We start from the raw sequence: 20,773 nt of genomic DNA, 5'->3' as shown, positions 1-20,773 counted from the left end.
CCGCAGCGCTCGCCGGAGCCCGCCTCTCTCTGGCCGCGGCCCGGCTCGGCGGTGCAGGGCGCGGGCCTGCGGCTAGCCCTCCCTGGGGCGCCGCACTGCTACCGAAGTTTCTGGGCGCCGGTGGCACACACTGGAGCGCTCTGCGGCCACCGCGCGGGCCCCTGAGGGGGCCGTGACGGCGACGCGGCGCGGCTCGGAGCCTTCCTCCCGGCGCGCGCCTCCGACCCTGCCCCGCGCCCGGCCGCAGCTTCGCAGGTCTCCGTCCCGCAGTCCCTGGCAAGGAGGCGGGTGTGGGCAAAGCCTTCCCGGTTAGCTGTGGAATGGCCACGAATCCGTTGCTCGGGAGGGAAAGCCAGCGGGATGCTGCAGATGAGAATGGAGCCCCTCCCCAGGGCAGCGCGCAGTCGGGGTCCCAAAATTCCAGTTTGGGCCGAGAAGGTGTGGTGTTCGCGGGCCGACCGGTTGGCAGGTCTGGAAGTAGGTTGGGGTCCAGGGCGGGGGCGGCCCGGAGTCACAGCTCTGCCTCCAGTTAGGGAATGCGCAGCTTTATTTTGTCCCTGCGTTTGTCTCCGGTCCGTGTGTCCTTCTCGGGATGGGGGGCACTCAGGACAACTGGACAGGGTGAAGTGGGGTTCCCTTCAAATACCCCTAGCAAAACGGATGCCAGAGCGTTTTGCAACCCCCTTTTGAAGTACTGCAAACCCCTTAGCTGCAGTACTGTGGGGAGGCTCACACGAGGAGGGTGTCTTGCTGCTGAGAACACCCTGGGACAGGGTGCAGAGCCTGGTATTTGTACCGCTGCTCCGCTTGGGAGACTGCACTGCCTTAGTGGCTTTACTAGTAACTGAGAGGGAAGCCACACCGCTGACGCTTTTTTGAAAAGACCTTTGCTCTTCCGGTGCACGAAGCCCCTCCGCCTTCCAGTTGTGTCTAGCATAAGGCGTCCTCAATCTAAACCGCCTACTGGTATTTTGGCACATCCCAGAAATCTTGAAAATTCCCCAAATGAGAAATTGTAATATAGTCTACAGACAGTACTTGAATATATATGTGTGCTAATGCACGGAAGCTGTTACTCTGGTCATACGTTCAGCCTTAGTATTAAATGATGCAGTCTGGTGGTTCTTTGCACTGTAAATAAGCCGCCAGCTTGAAAGGCTCTTCGGTCCAAGAGAGACATGGACACACTTTAGCATATTCATGCCCAGCATATGCGTGGGCAAGGCAGATGCCCTTCTCAGTTGCTGTAGTTCGGGAACTTTGCAGGTGGGGGAGGCTGGGAGGGCTGGTGGTCACCGGCTCTTTCTGTCTGTTTGCTTCTGGGCAGTGGCCAGGTGAATAGATCTTGCGTGGTGGCCCACTCACCACCGGCCCAGTGGCAACGGGCTTAAGTTACTTCCCAAACTGCCCTTCTCACAAGCTGTTTGTTTTGGGAATCCCATCACAGCGATACCCAACTAACAGAGCAGTAGAAAACATTAAATTAAAAAGAATGGTATGATTTTATAACTGGCTTGACGCTTTTCACATATTGGCTGTTGGAATTCCAGATTTAGTAGCACTGACTACAGCTGATCTTTTTTGGTTTAAACAACATCATCCAAATTAAGGGTCCTGGGGACCAGCCTGATAGCTCAGCGGACTAAAGCAGGTGCTTAGGCAGATGCAGGAGCCGGGTGTTCAATCCCCAGCATGCCGTGCTGGCCCCGTCGTGGTGGAGCGCTCCTGTAATCCCAGCGCTTGGGAGGCTGAAAACAGGAGGATCACTATGAGTCTACGTAGTGAGACCCTGTAGACCTTGTCCTAAATACAGAAGAAGAAAAAAATTAAAAGTCAAACAGTGAATTTAAAACGTCACAGATGGCCCTGCAGACACATTTTTGCAAAAAAGAACAAGCGATTACTTTTGCGTTTGTGAGTTATGGATAATTTTAACAGGGAAATATTAACTGAAAGTCTATCTGTCCTTTTGATGGATTATATTTAAAAATTTTTGATTTTTTTATCAGCTTCATGTTAACACTTTATCTTATGAATGAAAATTAAGTTTTTATCTTTATTTTTATCAGCACACGTTTGCTACACACAGCGGCCACGTTCCTCCTGAGGAGCGGGTATGTTTACAGTACAGCGCGCCTCTTGATTGCTTATTTCCCTCCTTCCCTTCTTCAGAAGGCCCGTCTTGCCTTTAAAGCTGTATTCAAGCGCGTTGCTTAGACGTGCTCCTGCCCTGAGGCGGTGTCGCAGGGCCTCCTCATAATGTTTATGTAAGGGACAGCACAGCCTCATGGCAGACCAACTGGCAGAGACACAGTGCAGTCCGGAGCCTTCTGGAAACGCGCGTTGCTAAGACAGTGCCTATCACCTCTTCAGTCATTCTCGCCGTGAGGTGGCATTCCCTCTCCGTGTTGAGAAATCCTGGTCTAGCTGCGGAATTCCCTTTTGCCCCATTAGCATTTTCCCTTTTATTGAATGAAATTAAGCGACGTAGTAATACTTCCGGAGAGCTGTAGAGGGCGCTCCAGGTCCACCAAACGCCAACGAGGGACCAGCTAAGAGCGTTTTTGGCTTGCAAGGCTGACGGGGCTGGGCGGGGGCGGCCGGGCAGTGGGCAGAAAGCGCTGAGGCCGTGCCCCACCAGCCAAGAGCAGGGGCCAGCAGGGGCGGTCCTGTGGGCGCGAGCGGCGGGGACCCTGACCAGGGAAACAGTGTTCTGGCTCAGGAGCGAGCGCCGCGGCGTCTGTGTTCCGGCGCTTGGGTTATTTATTTGCCTGGCCCCGGCTCCTGCGGCCGACGCGTGACCTTGCGGGCGCCAGGGCTTCCTTCTTGCCAAGGCTGGATGTCGCTCCACCGCACGCGCCACGCCTGCTGCTCATCCAGTCATCCACCAGCAGAGGATCGGTGGCTCCCATGGGTTGAAAAATGTGAACTGAACGTGGGGATTCTAGCGTCTCTTCCAGATTGGGATTTTACTTCCTTAGACGCAGTCCCCGGAATGGGGACAGGGGCTGCAGCTTCGCAGCTCGGTGGCAGCATGCAGGCCGTGCAGACGGCGCGAGGACCGGGGCTGGATGTCCAGACGTATCCGCGTCATCTAAGTCCGTCTGTGTGTGTATGTGTAGCTGGCCAGCTGCGGCGGCAGCTGCTCTTCGGGAAGGGCTCCGCGGCAGGCGCTGGCGGGAGGAGAAGACGGAATTTCAGTCGCGCAGCATGGCCAAGTTTTGGAGAGCCGCGTTCCGCACCGTGACTCTAATTAACAATACGGTGCTGAATACCTGCATTTTGCCCAGATGGTAGATTCTAAGAGTTCTTGTTACAGGTACAAAAGGACGGCAGCTCCGCGAGGCAGCGGGCTTGACCGCGGTGGTCGCTGCACAGGGCTAGGGCAGGACACATTATCGAGGTGAACGTTCGGCTCGCCCGTTACACCTCAATAAAGAAAAAAGTGAGCCTGGCTCAGGCGAGACTGAACAGAGGATGTTCCGAGAGTCCACGGGCGGAAAGGACACGCGCTCGCAGGCCTGCTGCAGTTCTGTATTTAGGAAGAAATCAAGCACAAGGTCAGCGCAGAAAGAGATGGGATGAGCCGGAGTACGGGCAGGCAGGAGAAGGCGGCGCGTGGAATCCAGGCACCGTCTCCTCCTGCGAGACGGAGGCAGGCACGCGGCGCGCGGCCTCGGGACCTGGAGAAGCGGGCGCGCGGGTAGACCCTCCCTGGCCCCCGCCGGCGCCCAAGTGTCCGTGCGGAGAGCTAAACTGGACGCCAGGGCGGATGCGCCCGGCCAGCCCACAGGAGCACCAGGGCAGACGCGCTCTTCCTGGGCGCGAGGATAAATTGGTGCGCAGGGATTTACTCCTTCGTGTGCACTCAAAGCGCTTGTGTTTCACCTAAACAGAAAAAAGAGGGGTTTAGTTCTTTAAAAGATGGGTCCCGTCTCCTGGAAGGACTGGAAAAGTCCCAGGCAAGCATGGCAGTTGATGTCGACTCTGAAAAAAAGGACTTGTGCAGAAAAGGAAGCAGAAAGAGCTAGAAGAAACGCGGAAGGGGCAAGGTGCACAGCTCAGCTTATAAAAAGTGCCTGATGCGTGCTGTCACGTCCCTGTTCCTTTTATTTTTCCTATTATTTAAATTAAAGCTCTCAAATTAGCCACAAATTTGGGAAGCCTACGTACTTTTTTTTTTTTTCCTAGTAGCCAGGAATGAAACCCCAGGAACCCAGAGTCCCCCTACCTCACCCTGGCCTCGTCCTTCCTATGTGCTAGGATGGGTGTGTGTCGCCAGCCCAGCTGACACGCGTGGTGTGAGGAGCGAACAGTATTGTAAAGCGGACAGAGTATTTGAAAACAATAGTGCCTAAATGTACGTGTAAGTGACTGTAGCCGCATCGATGGATGTCCTGTAGCACGCGGGCACGCACGTGTGCTTGCACAGGCTCAGCATAATGAGGCATGCATGCCTGCCTCTTGCCTAGCCCCCACCCACTATGCTGGGCCTGGGCTCCTCAGAGCCGTGTGGTCTGTACTTTCCTATTCTCAGCCTCTTTTGTGTGACTTGGAAAATACAGACAACTGAGACTTGAAAGATTTAAAACTTTTTTTTAAAAAAATGTATTTAGTACAGGGTCTCCAGGGTCTCCCTACACAGATCGGATTCATAGTGATCCTCCTGTGTTCAGTCTCCCAAGTGCTGGGATTGCAGGTGCGCACCACCACGCCCGTCTCAGTTGCCGGCTCAGCGTGCCCCCTGGCACGGCACACCACACCAGGATTGAACCCTGGCCCCTGCGTCTGCTTGAACAGGTGCTTTTAGTCTGCAGAGCTATCTGGCCAGCCCTTAGAACAGTTTTGGATTACACTTTATCTCCATTATCAGCTGATTAGTTAGACCTTTTTAATTTATTTGAAGGTGACTTGGGCTTAAAATAGACATTCTATAGACTACCTTTAATTGACATGATATCATTTTATGTATGGCAGGCTGATACGAACTGACAAAAACTTTAAAGTGGTTGTTTTAATATGCTCTTAGATTTAAATATGTAGGGTAGACGAATAGTATATGTAATACATACATTCTATAATGAAAGAAGGTATGAATCTAACGTGATCTACCTTCATTTTTCTTTCAGATCCTATTTGCTGTTGTCACAATATCAACTACATTTATCAATTACCTTTTACTGGAATGATTAATCATTTTAAACAGATTTTCAGAATGAGAAGAGCTTTCCATTGGGTATCATTTAATTCTGCTTGTAGAAATTGCTTTATCATTCTTACATCGCAGCATTTGCAATCAGTTCTATAACCTCTTATTTCTCTAAAATGCGTTTCCTTATCTTCAGTTTGAAGGGTGCTTTGCTTTCTCAGTGGAGGACTGTAGATGGGTACTTTTGCACGTATTCTACAGTGGCGTGTCACTGTTTACTGACTTGTTTTTAATAACAAGACTCCTGGAGTCTTTTTATTTCTCTTTGTATGTATTTTTCCCTAAGTCTAACTTTAAGATTTTCTCTTTATTGCCAGGTTTTCTATTATAGGTACATTGATAGTATTTTTTGTCCTATTTATGTTGGAATCTTTGAGCCTTAGGTACGTTGGCTTGCAGTTCTCATCAACTTTTTCTTCATGATTTCTTCAAAGTTTATTTTCTGCTCCCACCTTTCTTCTGTGATCTTGTTGCTTAGTGACGTGTGATTGACCTTGTTTTCTCTCCAGCCTTCGTTTGTGATATAGGGGAATGAAACTCCCTGCCTGAGAGGTACTTGGGAAGAGCTCGTGTTCCCTAAAACTGAAGAATGAATTTTAGGAGCAAATGGAGGTTAAGAGCAGAATATTTATTGATTGAAAGAAAACTTCTGCCTAAGAGAAGGACAGAAGGGGGTCCCTGAGTGGGTTGCCACCAGGAAGCTGTCTCTCCTAGGTACTTTTGTAGTGTAAAAAGCCATGTGGTGAGGCAGGTCTAAGGTGGACAGTGCGAGAACTCGCTTAGATGGGCATGAGGTGGGACAAAACTACGGTCAACAATGAGGTAACAGGCATCATTGCTCAGGTAAAATTGATTAAATCCAGAACCGAATGGATGCCAGTCATGTAGCAAGGGGGCATGAATATAGAACAGCAGTATAGCCAGTAGCCAGTAGCTGTTGGATTAGTGACTTCCTGGCTTCCTCAGGGTGATTATCAATCCCAGATGCTTATCTTTAGGGTGGTAAACATTTGTTTGATCTTTGGTCTTTAGGTCTGGCCCACAGGAGCAGCATCGTCTCTTTGACAGCTGCAACATCTTGTCTTCGGTGCGCTCTCCCTGGGGGCCTGGCCCTGTCGGACTGCCTGTAATATTTCTATCTAACTTCCCTGCCCACAGCAGTCTTGTCCAGTGTATCTTTAACTTCAGACACTGCACTTTTCATCTCTGAAGATTCCTCTTTCTATCTTTTATGACTTATTTTCCTATTTAATTGAAATCTAAGATTATATTTGTAATACCTGTTTGAAAATCTTTGCCTGCTGACTCTATCACCTTCCGAATTTATTTATACTGTTTGGTTGGGTTTGCTTCAGACTGGTGTTCACTTGTCTCTTGTTGTCATGCCTGCTAATCTTCTGTCTTGTATGTTACATCTCCATAAATTTTCTGTTGTTGAGTATCTCCACTTGGTTGTCTTTCTTCAAAGAATATTGTATTCTAAAGGTGGCAGGAATTTAAATTAATGAAAATTAAAACCTCGTTTTGAGGCTTGGACTGACGCTCACCGTGCCGGGCTCCGCTCGGCTGCACCCCACGGCTGGGAGGACCTGCCACAGCTGCGCCTCCGTTGGCGCCTCCATGGGTCGCCCCGCTGCTGGCAGCAGGAAGTGAGCGCTTGCTGTGGCGCAGCCCTGCGGGCTCGGGGCGCTGCTCGCCTGCAGCCCCCTGCGTGTTCTTTCCTCAGCCGCTGGAGCTCCCTTTGGATTCATCAACAGCCTTGAGGGGCCGGGGAGATGGCTCAGTAGAATAAGGGCTTGCCTGGCAAGCACAAGGGCCTGAGTTCAATCCCTGGTTCTGCAAACAAACAAACAAACAAACAATCTTGGGGGTGTCCCTGAAGATTTCCGTGCTGTTGCGCCACCCCGCCCCTTCTGTCGGGAGCACCATTGCCTTGTGCTTCCTGACCCTGAAGTCAGCTAAGTCCCACTTCTCTGGAGAAGTGATGGACGAATGTTACACTCCCTCTTTAGGTTTTTCTCCTCTCAGTGACCATGTTTCTGCCAACTATTTGTATAGGTTTTTAGGTATTGTAAAGGGATGGCTGATTCTGGCCCGATGACCCCATAATTTCAATTTTGCAGTATGCTTTACTACTTTTCCCTGTTGGGCCTTTTACAACAGAGAAATCCACAAAGCACTATTCGCCCTGCATAGATAACTGTCCACTATTTTATTTACTTTCCACAATCAGGAAAGTCTCCAACATTTGTTTTGAGTGTGATGAGCAGGAATGATTACTTTCAGTGAACTGAATCACAAGGGATTATTTCAAAACATTTCTGGTTTTGTGCCTGTATATATTCATATTAATTTTATGAAATACTGGGTTTCACTGGGACGTGCCCATACTGTATGTTTGGTCACCCAGCGCCCTTGTCGCCCTCCCCGCCGCCCCCCCCCCCGCGCCTTGCCCCCTTCTTCTTGCCAGCTAACATCCTCCCTCTACTTCGGAAAGGACATCATCATTTCACAGAAAATGATTCCATATCGCTGCTTTTTTCTTTATGAAGGACCACTAGTTACCAATGTCCTGGCTTTCCTCTGCATTCTCTCAACCTGTCCCCTCCTTTCCAGCCAGGTATATGTTTCAGTAGTATTTTTTATTCGGGAACATGATTTTTTAACACCTGTTGCTATATTTATTTCTTCAATTTTTACTGTGTCTTTTGATGTAGTTGATTATAACACAAAAGCTTGCAAAATAAATCAGATATAATTGAAACAAAATGAACAAAATGAAGGATTGTGATGCACATGCCACTGCATGTGCCTCCCCGGGGGCACAGACGTGGGGGCCTGGACCTCAGTGGGTGACATGGAGAGGCGGTGGGACCTAGTGGAAGGTGCGCGGGTCCTGCGGGCACTGGGGGCCTCGTGGAAGGTGCGCCGGTCATACAGGTACTGTAGAGAGGAATTCATGTGGTTCTGGGGGCTCTAATCCCACAGAGCAGGCTCCTCCCAAGCGACCGAGCCTGGCTCCCCAGCGGATCCAGCTCCCTGACCTGCGGCAGGCGCTCCTCCCCTTCCCCACCCCGCTGTGACGCCCCCCAGCACATCAGGATGCAGCCAGAAGGGCCTCAGAAGAGCTGGAGGAAGCTAAGCACTGCGCTTTTAACTTTACAGAACTCTGAAGGAAAGACGCCTTCTTTATAAAGCATCTAGTCTAAGTTAAATACATTAGAAATTAAAATTCAAGCTTAAAAATACTTGTTTAGAATGGCCAATTATGTTTCTGCTATGATGTTATTTTTGCAAAATTTTATTTATTGTTATTGAAAAATCTTAGACAAGTGGTACAGTTACACAGTTCTCAAACTCTCCGAGGAGGTCTAATAGAAAAGAGCCGCACTCGCGTGTCCGCTGAAGTCAACGTTCTGTGGCCTTCTTTTGGCTTAAGTATTCAAAATGATGCAACTGTACACAAAGACACAGCTGGAAAAGAAGGGAGATTTTAATAAGCTAAGTGTCAGTGTTCTTGGATACTATACCCAGATGCCACAGATGGTCGTGTCTTTCCCCCCAGCTTTATTAAGGTATAATTAACAAGCAAAAGGTAGTATATTTAATGTATACAGTGTGATATTTGGCATAAATATCATTATGAAGCGACTAGAACAGTGAAGACAATCGCCGCAGCAGTCACATCGGATGGCTGCTTCTCCTGTCCTAAATGCTCTCAGACCCATTTTCCAAGTATGTAATTGTTATTTTTTATTTACCAGTTAGGGTGTGGAACGTGAGTATATGTCAATGAACTGTTCATGTCCTGTCGAATGTCTTGATTAATTCAGTATTCATTCAGGAATTCTCAGCAAAGTAAGAATAGAGGCAACTTTCTGCAAATTCATAAAGACTAATGATAACAATAGCAACAAAAGAACACCTATAAATACAATTTCATGATTAATCTTTAAGGACAGAATGCCTACTTCTTTTTTTAATCTTGTATTTATTTATTTGGTGCAAGGTCTCGCTACACAGCTCAGACTCCTAGTGATCTTCCTGCCTCAGCCTCCCCCATGCTGGGATTATGCTGGTATTACAGGGGTGTGCCACCATGCCTGGTTTCAGGGCAGACCCGATGCTCTAGGGTTCTGGGGCTGGCACAGCATGCAGTACCAAAGACCAAGCCTGGGTCCTTGCGTTTGCCAGGGAGGGCACTTGGAGGGCCAAGCCAGCTCTCCAGCCCCAGAATGCCTACTTCTTAAGAGTAGTAAAAAGGCAAGGAGATCGGCTCTCACCATTCTAGTCCACAAAAATATAACACTAGTAATTGTAGTAAGAGTAATAAGGCAAGAAGAGAAGAAAAGAAAAAACATACAGACTGCAAAGGAAAGAAGAAGACTGTCTACACGGGGGCAGATGGCCTGATTGCCAGTGTGGAAAGCTACAAGGAATCCTGAAGCATGGACACTTCCTAATACAGGAAATGCTTTCAGAAGATATGTTTATGTGCTAGCAAGGAATATATGGGAAACCAAACAAAAGCGTGCATAGTACCATTCACAACTACTACAGAACCATGAAATGCGTATGTAAATTGCGTGATGAAAAGTACGAGCTGCTGGTAAATCAGAGAGGTGCATGTTCATGCACTAGATATGTCATTTTCAAATTGGTACAGAGCACAGTACAATTTAAAAATACCAGCAATTTTTTTTGTAGAAATGAACTTATCTTAAAATGAACATGGAAGGAGAAAGGGACAAAAGAAAAGTAAAAAGGGGAAAAAATGGAAATAGCTTTTATAAATAAGGAAGGGAAGAAAAGTTGAAGGGAGCGGAATGGGACACAAAGAAGAATGAAGATGTAGTATTTTTGTAGCTATACAAGATCCAAATTCCTTGTGGTGAGTGTGGTCATTGTGCACATAGAGAATGTACCAATAAAATTAATTAATTACATTTCCACCATCTGGGGAAAAGTGCACATAGAAAAGCAGAAGCAGTTGAATAGTTAAAACAAATTTTAAGAGAAAAAATAAAAAGGGAAGGTTGAGGCCAGAAGATAGCTTGGCAGCATAAACACTTGACTGGCAAGCTCAAGGTTCTGAGTTTGATCCCCAGTACTACATGCAATGTCTGCCAAAAACTGGGTGTGGTGGTGCACACCTGTAATCCCAGCGCTGGGGAGGCTGAGACAGGAGGATCACTAAGAGTCAGAGCTGCTGAGACCCTGTACCAGATAAATAAATAAATAAATAAATAAATAAATAAATAAATGAATGAATATGGGAGCTTCGCACCATAAAACTTTAAGACATAGTGCGAGGGTGCAGTAACTAGGGCAAAGTGGTTTTGGTGGAAAAATAGGCAAATAGATGAAAAGAATAGTGTAGGGAATACAGAAACACACCCATGCACACGTGATAAACATTTTCACAAAAAAATTATAACTGCAACTAGAAACTACTCTACTTCAAGAGACAAATGTTAAGCCAATTAGTGCTCCCATAGCACAGAATGCAAGCGGAGTATCTTTTATCCAAAATGCGATGGCCAGAAACACTGAAGATCTGTATTTTTTAAGATAATACAGAATGTCTTGGGGATGTGTTCATGGCACACGTAGAATGCGCGGACATTTCACATGCAAGTCACATGGACGTATTTGACAATAATTTGTGCGTGCCAGCGTCTCGTGGTGTGGAGCTTCCTGCTCGTGCTGTCAGACTATGTGCTCAAAATGCTTCCGATTTTGGAATTCAAGATTTGGTACTAGGGATGCTCAATCTGAACTATGATGATAAAAAAGGAATGCACCAATGACGCATTTTAACAAAGACAGTTTTCTTCACAGTTGGTATTCAGTTCTTTGGGTTTTTTGTCTCCTTCACTAGCTTGATTTTTCAGTAGGCTATTAAGTAGGGAAAGAAAATCCTCCTGCCTTGATCCAGTGTCAGCGTTGGTACCTGTTAATAGCTGAGCTTAGGACGGGAGTGAGGTGGTCGTGGCCCACTGTCCAAATCCAGACGAGGACCTCCTTTACAGCAAAGACTGATTGGAAGAGAGCCACGAACTTACACTGTCTGTGGGTGGCCTCGTGCTGCGCCGCAAAGCTGGCGAGATGGGAGAGAAACTGCCCCCAAAAGTCTAGGATACTCGCGCTCTAGTCCTTTACGGAGGGATTTCTCCGACACTTATTTGCCATTCTACTTGCAGTGAGAATGGCTACTTAGGTGTTTTATTTTTAGACTTCCTCTCATTTTGGTATGCTTGCTTATTCTGTTTTTAATCATTTTTCTTCTTCCTATTAGATTTATTTTTCCCTAGTGATTTGAAGAATTTCTCTCTATTCTTTACGAACTTTTCCATCTAAATTTTGAAGTTTAATCAAAATCCAATCCTTTCTCAAATTAAGTGCTTTAAAAGTACCTATCACTGTGTTAGACATGCATGCCATTTCTTTTCATGACTTTTAAATCTTTCATTTTAATAATGCTATCATTAAACTCTAATGTCATTATAATTTTTTACAGATTCTTAAAAAGCTGTTCTTTCTGTTTTGGCTTGACAATTTTTTTCTTTCTCTAGTCCTATAAAATTCACTGTTTTGACTCCTGAGCCTTCCACGGGTGGCTTCAGTGAAAGGTTGACCATCTTTGTTTTGTTTGGAGACTCTTCTTCATCGCTGAAAACGTCTTAGATGATCCTTCGTCAGTGAAAATCAGTTTTACTTGCGGTGTGTGTTCACTTCTCATTGCTGCAACCATAAAACAGACCCAGTCAGCTACTGGAGGGAAGTCACGTCTAGTTAGGCTCGCATTTCTGTGGTGAATCCATTGCTCTTAGGCCTGTGGCGAAGCAGAAACGTCACGACAGTGGGCCAGCAAGACAAAGCTGCCCGCCTCCTGGCAGCAACGAACCGTCGAGAGCCAGCGAGGAAGGGACCGGAGCAAGGTGTAATACGGCAGCCAGCTTACACAGCCACGAGCCACGTCTACCACTAGGCCACCCGCTAGGTCTCTGCCGCCTCCTATAATGACACCACATTGTAAAATTAATGCCTGATGAGCTTAGACTCCCCATGACCCAACCACCTTCCGGAAACGCCACCTCTGGATCTTGCTTCGTTGCGACCACATGTCAACAGCATGAGACTTTGGCGGGCGTTTTAGCCCGCAGCCCAGACAGCACACTCCACTCTGGTGGTCACGGTCTTCTGACTTGCATCGCTCTTGGTTTGAGACATTTTCTCTCCTTCCTGGCTGTAGGTGTTAACTTTTACATTTTCTTTTAAAATCCTCTCTTCTTCAAGTAGATCAATGGTTTTTCTTCTTAACTGAATGCCTTTAAAGAATACACATTTGTTCCATACAGGATGTTATATGCTTTTGTTTTCATCCAAAGTTTTTGTGTCTCGAAATAAATTTAGAAAGCTCTGTACTCTCCTTTGCGCTGCCTGCTTTCTCATTTCAGAATATTAACGAGCTATCATTAGGGCTCTTCATTCTGGCATCCATTTTTCTTAAACCCACACGATTTTTACTACTTGCTGTCCTGTGCTACATTTATTTGTTTGTCAGTTTGCTAATTTTCCCTCCTGCTATTTCATTTATTTAAGCCATGTATAAAAATTTAGTTTTAATGAAGACATTTATTTTCTACAAGTTGTGTTTGGCTTACTTGCTAAATCTGCATTGTCATTTTGATAGGCCCTTTCTGACATTTCATTTTATCACTGAATGCATATCTTCCCACATGCTTGTCATACTCAGAGTGCACAGTAATGCCCGCACGGCTATTGTACATACGTGTCTGCGTAGGCAGGCTAATGGCTGAGTTCTGATGGGTCCACCTCTTCTCCCAGTGAGCATCTCCCCCGGCGTCGTGTTCGCTTGGGTTGAGGGGCAGCGTACTCATCTGGGCGGCTCCTGCAGGCTCTAGCTGAGAATGCCTTTCACAAGTGAGGATTTGCTTTTCTATCCCTATATGTGTTGGAGGTACCAGACTATGTCTACATCATCGTAATCTTGTGTGGGCTTTGTATTTTCTCTCATCAAGATATGGTGTGAGGCTGATCCAAACTCCAGGGCAGACCCACGGCCTGTTTCCACACAAACCATGCTCCTCTTGTTACTGCTGCTCCAGCCCTCCTCTACCTCCTTCCTTCTTTTCTCTTTTCCTTCTTCGTCTTCCTCCTCCACTTCCCCCCTTTTCAGCACAGTTGCTGTTTTTCTCCAGAAGCCACAGCAAAAACAATTTTCAGAGCCTTTTCCTCTGCTAGAAAGCAAGCTCTCTCCCAAGAATAGGATGATGTAAACAGCCTGGTACCTCCAACACATACAGGGAGGGAAAGCAAATCCTCGCTTGTGAAAGGCATTCTCAGCTAGAGCCTGCAGGAGCCCCGTGCTTCCCTGAGCCCACGGACCTTTCCGCCTGAGTCTGTGCAGGAAACCACATTGTGCCCCTGCTACCTCGAGGCTGTCACGCTGTCCTCCATTGTTCTGAAGTAGCTGCTGTCCGCCTTCAGTCTCCTGGCTCTCGTTGACGTTTTGGAGTTTCCAGCACCCACTTCCCTTCTTACATCCTGGAATGGGTTTGGCGGGCTGGACCCTTAACCTACTGTCACTGTGCAGACAGTCACTTATAAAATTTAGCTATGCTTCTGAAACACAAGGGTGTTTAGATCTAGGTTTCTATCTCTTCTAAAGGTGATGATAGGAGAAATTTGTTTAATTTCCTCTTTTTGCTGTTATAAAGTCAACAAAAGTGAAATCTGGTCTCTACTATATGTATCCATATTTTAATAGTGAATTAGGAGTGTAAACTGTATCAGGTGTGTTTTATGGGTTCCAACTAGTTGCTACTGTGTACAGTTTAGGAACAATCATGTTTTAGCTATGAAGAAGAAATACCAGAAACTCACATAACTCAGGAGAAGGCAGGGTAGATGCTGAGCCAAGATCACTCTTCAAATACAAATCTTATTGTTTAGTACATCGTATATCTACATTTTTACAAGCTGAAAGGAATAAATATGGATTGAGATCACCTTTTAAGGTCATAGCTAGTGAGGCATAGTGGTGCACTCCTGCAATCCCAGCACTTGGAAGGCTGAGGCAGGAGGGTTGCCTTGAGTTCAAGGCCAGCCTGACCTGCAGAGCACGACCTTGTATCAGTGTCCCCCATAAACCCAACCAACCAACCAAAGATGGGGGGCATAGCTAATTTGAGGGGAAAGAGTGAGATTCAAGTTTTAAGTTTATCACCCTTTGTCTGGGAAATAGTACAAATATTTGCTTGTCTTAAGCTTGATATGTCATGATGCATGGAACTCTAATGCGACCACAGAGGGACACTGGAGACCACTCCCACAAGAGCTGTCAGAAGCAAGGCCCATCCAAAGCCAGGACTCTGCCAGGTGGGTAAGGAGGGCCACGTGAACAGTGACCAAAACAAAGCCACCTTTCTTAAAATTGTGTATCATTTCTAATATCTATTATTTTTCTATTCTCTTTCCAATAGAAAGGAGAAGAAAGCCCTGGAGCCATAGTCATGTCAGATAAAGTGGGCTCTTAAGCAAAGCATTTTTCTGGATATAAAAAGAGGCATAATTTACTAAGAAGTTGTAATCATTCTAAATTTGTACTGTCTTTAAAAAGTAAACAATTTATATGCCAAAATTTGATTTATTTTTACTTTTTATTTTTTAAAGAATACAAAATAGTGATAGAAAAAGCAGCATTAAAATGATAGAAATTTTCCCTGAACAAAGTAACAGGAATTCAACAGCGGTTGGTGAATTGCATGAGGCTGTCTTCAAATTAGTTGTTCAGGTTACCAGATATCAGCAGGCAAGACTGGTTTAAGGAAAAACAAAACAAAACAATAACAAAAAGTTCACAAGAAAAAATAAGAATAAACACTAAAAATTTTAAGCATTAACTGCTTCTTTCAAAGGACCAGCAGAAATTGACAATACAGTTATCCAAACTATTCTCCGTATACACCTACATATATCTTCTTCCCTCCTTTCATCTGTCCTTTTCCTCATCCCAGCTTTTCCTTCCCATTGAACAAGTTCTTTCCCTCTCACAGTATCTGTTGGACCTTTTAGATTTTCATCTCTCAGGTTCTCACAGTGGCGAGATAATACGATGTTTGCACGTGAGGGTCTGATTTATTTCACTTACCAATATAGTTTCTACTTGCATCCATTTGCCTCAGACTTATCTTTTTTGTAGCTTAAAGTCACTCCATTATGTACACGTACCGCATCTTTTTATCCACTCCTCCGTTCATGGGCATTTGGGCTGTTTCCAAGATTTAGCTATGACAAATTGTGCTGCTGTAAACATGGGTGCACATACATCGCTGTGGTATGATGAATTCAGTTCTTTTGGAAAAATACCCAGGAGGGGGATGGGAGGACCCGGAAGGGGCCTCCACTCGTAGCTTTCTGAGGCGTCTCCACGCTGATTTCCTTAATGGTTGTACCAGCCTGCACTTCCACGCACAGCAGGGAAGGGGTCCCTTCTCCCCACAGCCCCTCCAGCATGTGTTACTGGTTGACTTCTTGATGAGAGTCATAAACAAAACTATGCACACTGATATGAGCAGACAACCAAATCTATACTTTGAGAACTCAAATTTATGTAAGTACAGCAAAAGTCCTAAAAATCAAGAAGTTATACCAAGGAGGACAAACTAAACACAAGAAAGTTTAAAAATGCATATTAAAAGTAGGCGAAATAATTTTAAAACATCCAGTAATAAAAGTCGATAAAGTCAAAAGTTGTGAGAAGAAAAATAAACACAATATACCTCTGACAAGCTCGATATAATAGAGGAAAAGGTACAATGAATTAGTATTATTAGGAGAAAGTGTACTCATTAAAATATCATAAGAGAACATGATAAAAATTATATGCCAAAGCTTCATAGTTAAATGAAAAATTATATGACAAAATTTGATTATGTGACAAGTTCCTTAAAAAGCGTACTTTCCATAACTGATATATTAAAAAGATAAACATTGAATACACTATCAGTTACACAACTACATTCATAAATAAAACTGCTGAAGAAAACTATAGACCTAACATCTAGCAAATACTTTAGGAAGACATAAAACAAGTATTTTATGCTGATCCCGAGAATAAAGAATTGCTTTCTCGCCCGGCAGGGTGGCTTATACGCCTGTGCTGTCAGCACCCTGGACAGCTCAGGCAGGAGGCTCACTACTAGTTCAAACCCAGCCAGGGAAATTTAGTGACTTAGTTAGACCTTGTCTCAAAATAAAATAAAAAATTCTGAGGGATGAGGATGGTCTCTGGATCCAATCTCCAATACTGTAAAAGCATCACTTCCCAATATTTTTATGAGGCCAAACTGTGATACAAAAGGTAAATAAAAATTAAAAGGCAAAGTCCTAGAAAATTTGCTTTACGAACAGGCATATAAATAAATGAATGAATGAATAAATGGATAATATCAAATAGCATTGAGCTTGTGCCAGGAGAAACACACATTAAGTCACAGTCAGAGGTCATCTCATATCCGGGAGAATGACATGAAGGACCCACTACCCTAAACACTGGCAAGGACGTGGGACAATCTGTGTTCTTATTTGTTCATAAAATAGAAATCTGTGTACACTTGGAAGAGTGTCTTAGTTATCCATGAAGACTGAACAAGCACAACTTGCGAAGCTGGATTTCCAGTACTAGGTATGTAATGTAAATGCACACCCACGGGCCGCCAGGGACAAATCTAAACATATGAACTGATTTCACGTTTCTGGTCACAAACTGAGGCGAACCAGAACAGAATCAAATTCATCGGTTCAGTGTTGATCTTATGGGGAAATTTGATTTGGTTTCATCCAGTTCAGTTTGTAAACAGAAGCATGGAGAGAATTGTGTTTCTGAATTGAGGCACTGCTCTATTCTTGACACAATTATTTGTTATAGCTGACAAGGGGCTGGGGAGATGGCTCAGTGACTAAGCACTTCCCTGGCAAACGCAAAGGCCTGAGTTCAATCCTGGGTTCCACCAAAAAATAAAATAAAATCTTCCAACAATTCAAGCAGCCACTCATAATCAGATAGATTAAGACATTATATCTTCATGCAATAAAATACCACCCAGCATTTGAAAATCAATGGAGGACTGCATCCAGTAACAACATGCAAAAATCTTCTGAACAAATAGAAGGCATGAAAGAACAATTATTATGCAATATCATTTATATAAAGTTAAACACAGGCCTAATAGCATATAATTTTAGAAATTGCCAGAGTAGACTCCTTGGAGGGTGAGACAACTAGTGACTGAGAGGAGCACAGCCACCTCTGAGGGCTGGGAACATCCTCCTTACTAGCCACAGGGAACTCCTACCCACATTTAGGACTTGCACGCTTGGCAGTCTTGTGAGTTGACATCTGTGTGGACATTGACGATTACTCGCTAGCCACATGGGTGTTTCTGAAGTGTGTGCTTTTCCACCGTGAGTGTCTTCTGGGTGAGCTCTCTGCAGCTCACACCTGTTACGTTATAGAGCACAGTCGCTTTTCTTTGTTCCTTCTCCAGTGGATTTCATTGTCATGTTTTTAAATTATCAGATAAATACAGACCTTTCTTCTCACTAGACAAGATATTATGTCTGTATCTTGTCCTCTGAATAACTACTACGAAGACAACAATATGCAGTGTATTAATTATTGTAAGTATCCTACAGACCTCTTTTGAAACTGTTTCATTGCTATTTTTTCTCATTAAAATGAATAAAAATTTTAAAAAATGTCAGATAAAAATGAAAGTACAACAAGGAAAAGCAGTGCAGGATAGACTTGCTAGAACTTCGAGCTCAAAAATGCCATGTGGAGAGATCGCTGTTCTTAGGTATGGGTGGATCTAATTTGTAATCAACACTCATGTCTTTGGATCTATTGCTCTTTCTCCCCCACCTTTCCCCATAACTTTCTCAAAGCCCCCAACTTGCTATCTAACTTCAGCATACTTGGGTTTCAAAGTCTGGATCTGACATAGGGATTCGAGGCTTGCCCTTGCACCAGCAGGGCACAGAGGGCAAAAAAGGAGAAAACTAAAAAGTTGACAGAGACAGAGTGTTGACTGAGGGCAGGTACTCTGACCCTCGTCTACCTTCTCAGTCACTGGTTCTTTCCTTGCATTTCAGCCTACAGAACTTCTGAGGGTTCCATACACCTGTGTCTGAGGTCAGCCCCAGGTGAATTCTTGCTTTGTCTTTTTAATATTTGCAATTTAAATTTCAAGAGTGAGAGCGACAGCTTGTGTTGGAACACAACATGTAATAGAGATTTTTGCTCCTTGTGACTGTCCTAGGTTCTTGGCATCCAGTATGGAGATTCCTTAAAAATCTAGGATTGGAGGTCCCATTCAGGCCAGCTAGCCCTCTCCTGGGTATTTTTCTAGAAGAACTGACAAGTTCACACCACAGTGATGTATGTACACCCATATTTATAGCAGCACAATCTGTCACAGCTAAATCCTGGAAACAACCAGATGCCCCTCAACTGAAGAATGGATAAAGAAGATGTGGCACTTTTACCCAATGGAGTATTAATCATCTGTAAAACAGGATAAATTTGAGTCTTTTGTCGGTAAATGGATGCAACTAGAGAACATACTTTTAAGTGAAATAAATCAGACCTGCATGTGCAAGCATCATATTGTCTCCTTAGTGTGAGAATCTGAAAGAGAAAAATGGAATGTGAAGGGTACAATAGATACTGGGAAAAGGGAATGAACTTTTTGAAAGGAAAGAGCTTTTTTAAAAAGGAAAGAGTTACTGAATTGAGGAGAAGGACAGGAAAGGGAGTGGGTGAAAGAGATTTATCTATGTATGTAAGCAGGATGGTTTGGACAACTGCACTATGGAGCAGCTCTTGAAATTGGCAGGTGACTCCCCCCATCAGGGGCAGGACTCCTGTCTCCTAGAGGAGGAGTTTGGTTCCTGTATGGATTTCTGAGGAACTGTCATGGTGCCCAAAGCCCAAGAGAGGTCAAAACTGCAATGTAAAGGAGAAATTGAGTTGGGGCCACTTTTTAGGATATTTTAATGCATGCACTCCCAGACATGGCTAAATCCTTAGTGAGGGCTGCTTTCTTTGGTTTCTGGAAAGCTTCTCTGGGGCCCCTGCCACAGCCTTCTGCACATGCACACTCTTGTCTTACCTGGCTGTGGTCCAGGGGTCAGAGCCAGGCCGTCTCTGAGGTTCATGGAGAGCCAGCTTCCACTTTTCTCTCTGGCCTTCGGGCCTCCTCCCAGAAATCTGTGCTGTCTGCCTCCTGCCTCAGGCCTGTAAGTGTGTAAAAGGCGCCACTTGCCTGCCAGGAGGAGATGCTGTCAGCTGCCTCTGTGTGGCTTGAGAAGGAAACTTCAAAGCTTGCGAGGAAAGAAGTGCTCTAGAAAACGGAAGACAAACTCTGTACTGTTGCATTAAAGACAATACGGCTGGTGGCGCTAAATTTTGTGGCTTTACAGTGAAGCACAAATAACAAGTCCACTGGAGCAATAAAGTACGAAATTTTTTAAAAGTTCTCACAGGACAGTGTAATGGGAGCCAGGTCGAGCTTCACCTGAACAGGCAGATTAAAAGTCACAAATATGTCCTTCACACCACATTGAACTTGTCTCTGTTCTCCTTCAGACAGGCTGCAGGAGCTTTGACTATACTATTTTATATATGATGTTCGTTATGGTTTGTGACTAGTTGTCCCCTCAAAGCTTCATGCAGTTATGGTTCGGGCTTCTAGACCTTGTGATTAATTCATGATCCAGTGCTGGGATTATGGGTGTGAGTGTTGCTGGGATTATGGATGCGGGTGCTGCTGGGATTATGGTTGAGGGTGCTACACCCAATTTGGGGTGGATAGCCTAATTGTAACATAAGACATACAGAGAGACAGACTTGCTCTCTCTAGCCATTCTTGCTGCCATTACTCCTGTTACTCTCTTGCTCTTTGTCAAAGCCATGAACTCTCTGCCTCACGGCACGCTGTCTTGGAGCCAGCTGAGTACGGACTGAAACCTCCACTGGCTGTGAGCTACATGAACTTTTCCTTCCTTCATTTTGGTTTTTTTTTGGCTTTTACTGTATTAAATTTTTATTATTTTTTATTTTCACCAATTTTCTTTTCTTAAATAATTTTATTAAGGAAAGAATAGCAATGAGACAGTTTCAAAACTGATTACTAGCACAGTTTCAATAATTAATACATTGCATATTGTTGTCTGAGTGGTTATTCGTTGTACAAGATGCAGACATACTGCCTGTCATGACATGCCAATTACTGCCATACTGTCTCTCAAGTAAATGTTTGTTTTTTAAAAAAAGGGTGATAAATGAAAACAAGAGACAAGAAAAAATAACCTCACAAGACAGCCCTGTATTTGTGTTTGTCACAGCAATAAGAGAAGAGTAACTGAGACAGTATTCAATATTTATTTTTAGTACTTTATTTGAAGTACCTGAAATATTAATTAATACTTATTAATTTGGGTAGCATTAAGCCAGGCCTGGTGGCACAGGCCTGT

The sequence above is a fragment of the Octodon degus genome, unplaced genomic scaffold, assembly GCF_000260255.1.
Source record: "Octodon degus isolate 3935 unplaced genomic scaffold, OctDeg1.0 scaffold00199, whole genome shotgun sequence".
Lineage (NCBI taxonomy): Eukaryota > Metazoa > Chordata > Mammalia > Rodentia > Octodontidae > Octodon > Octodon degus.
The sequence above is the reverse complement of the archived record's forward strand: the minus strand, read 5'-3'. Positions refer to the sequence as shown.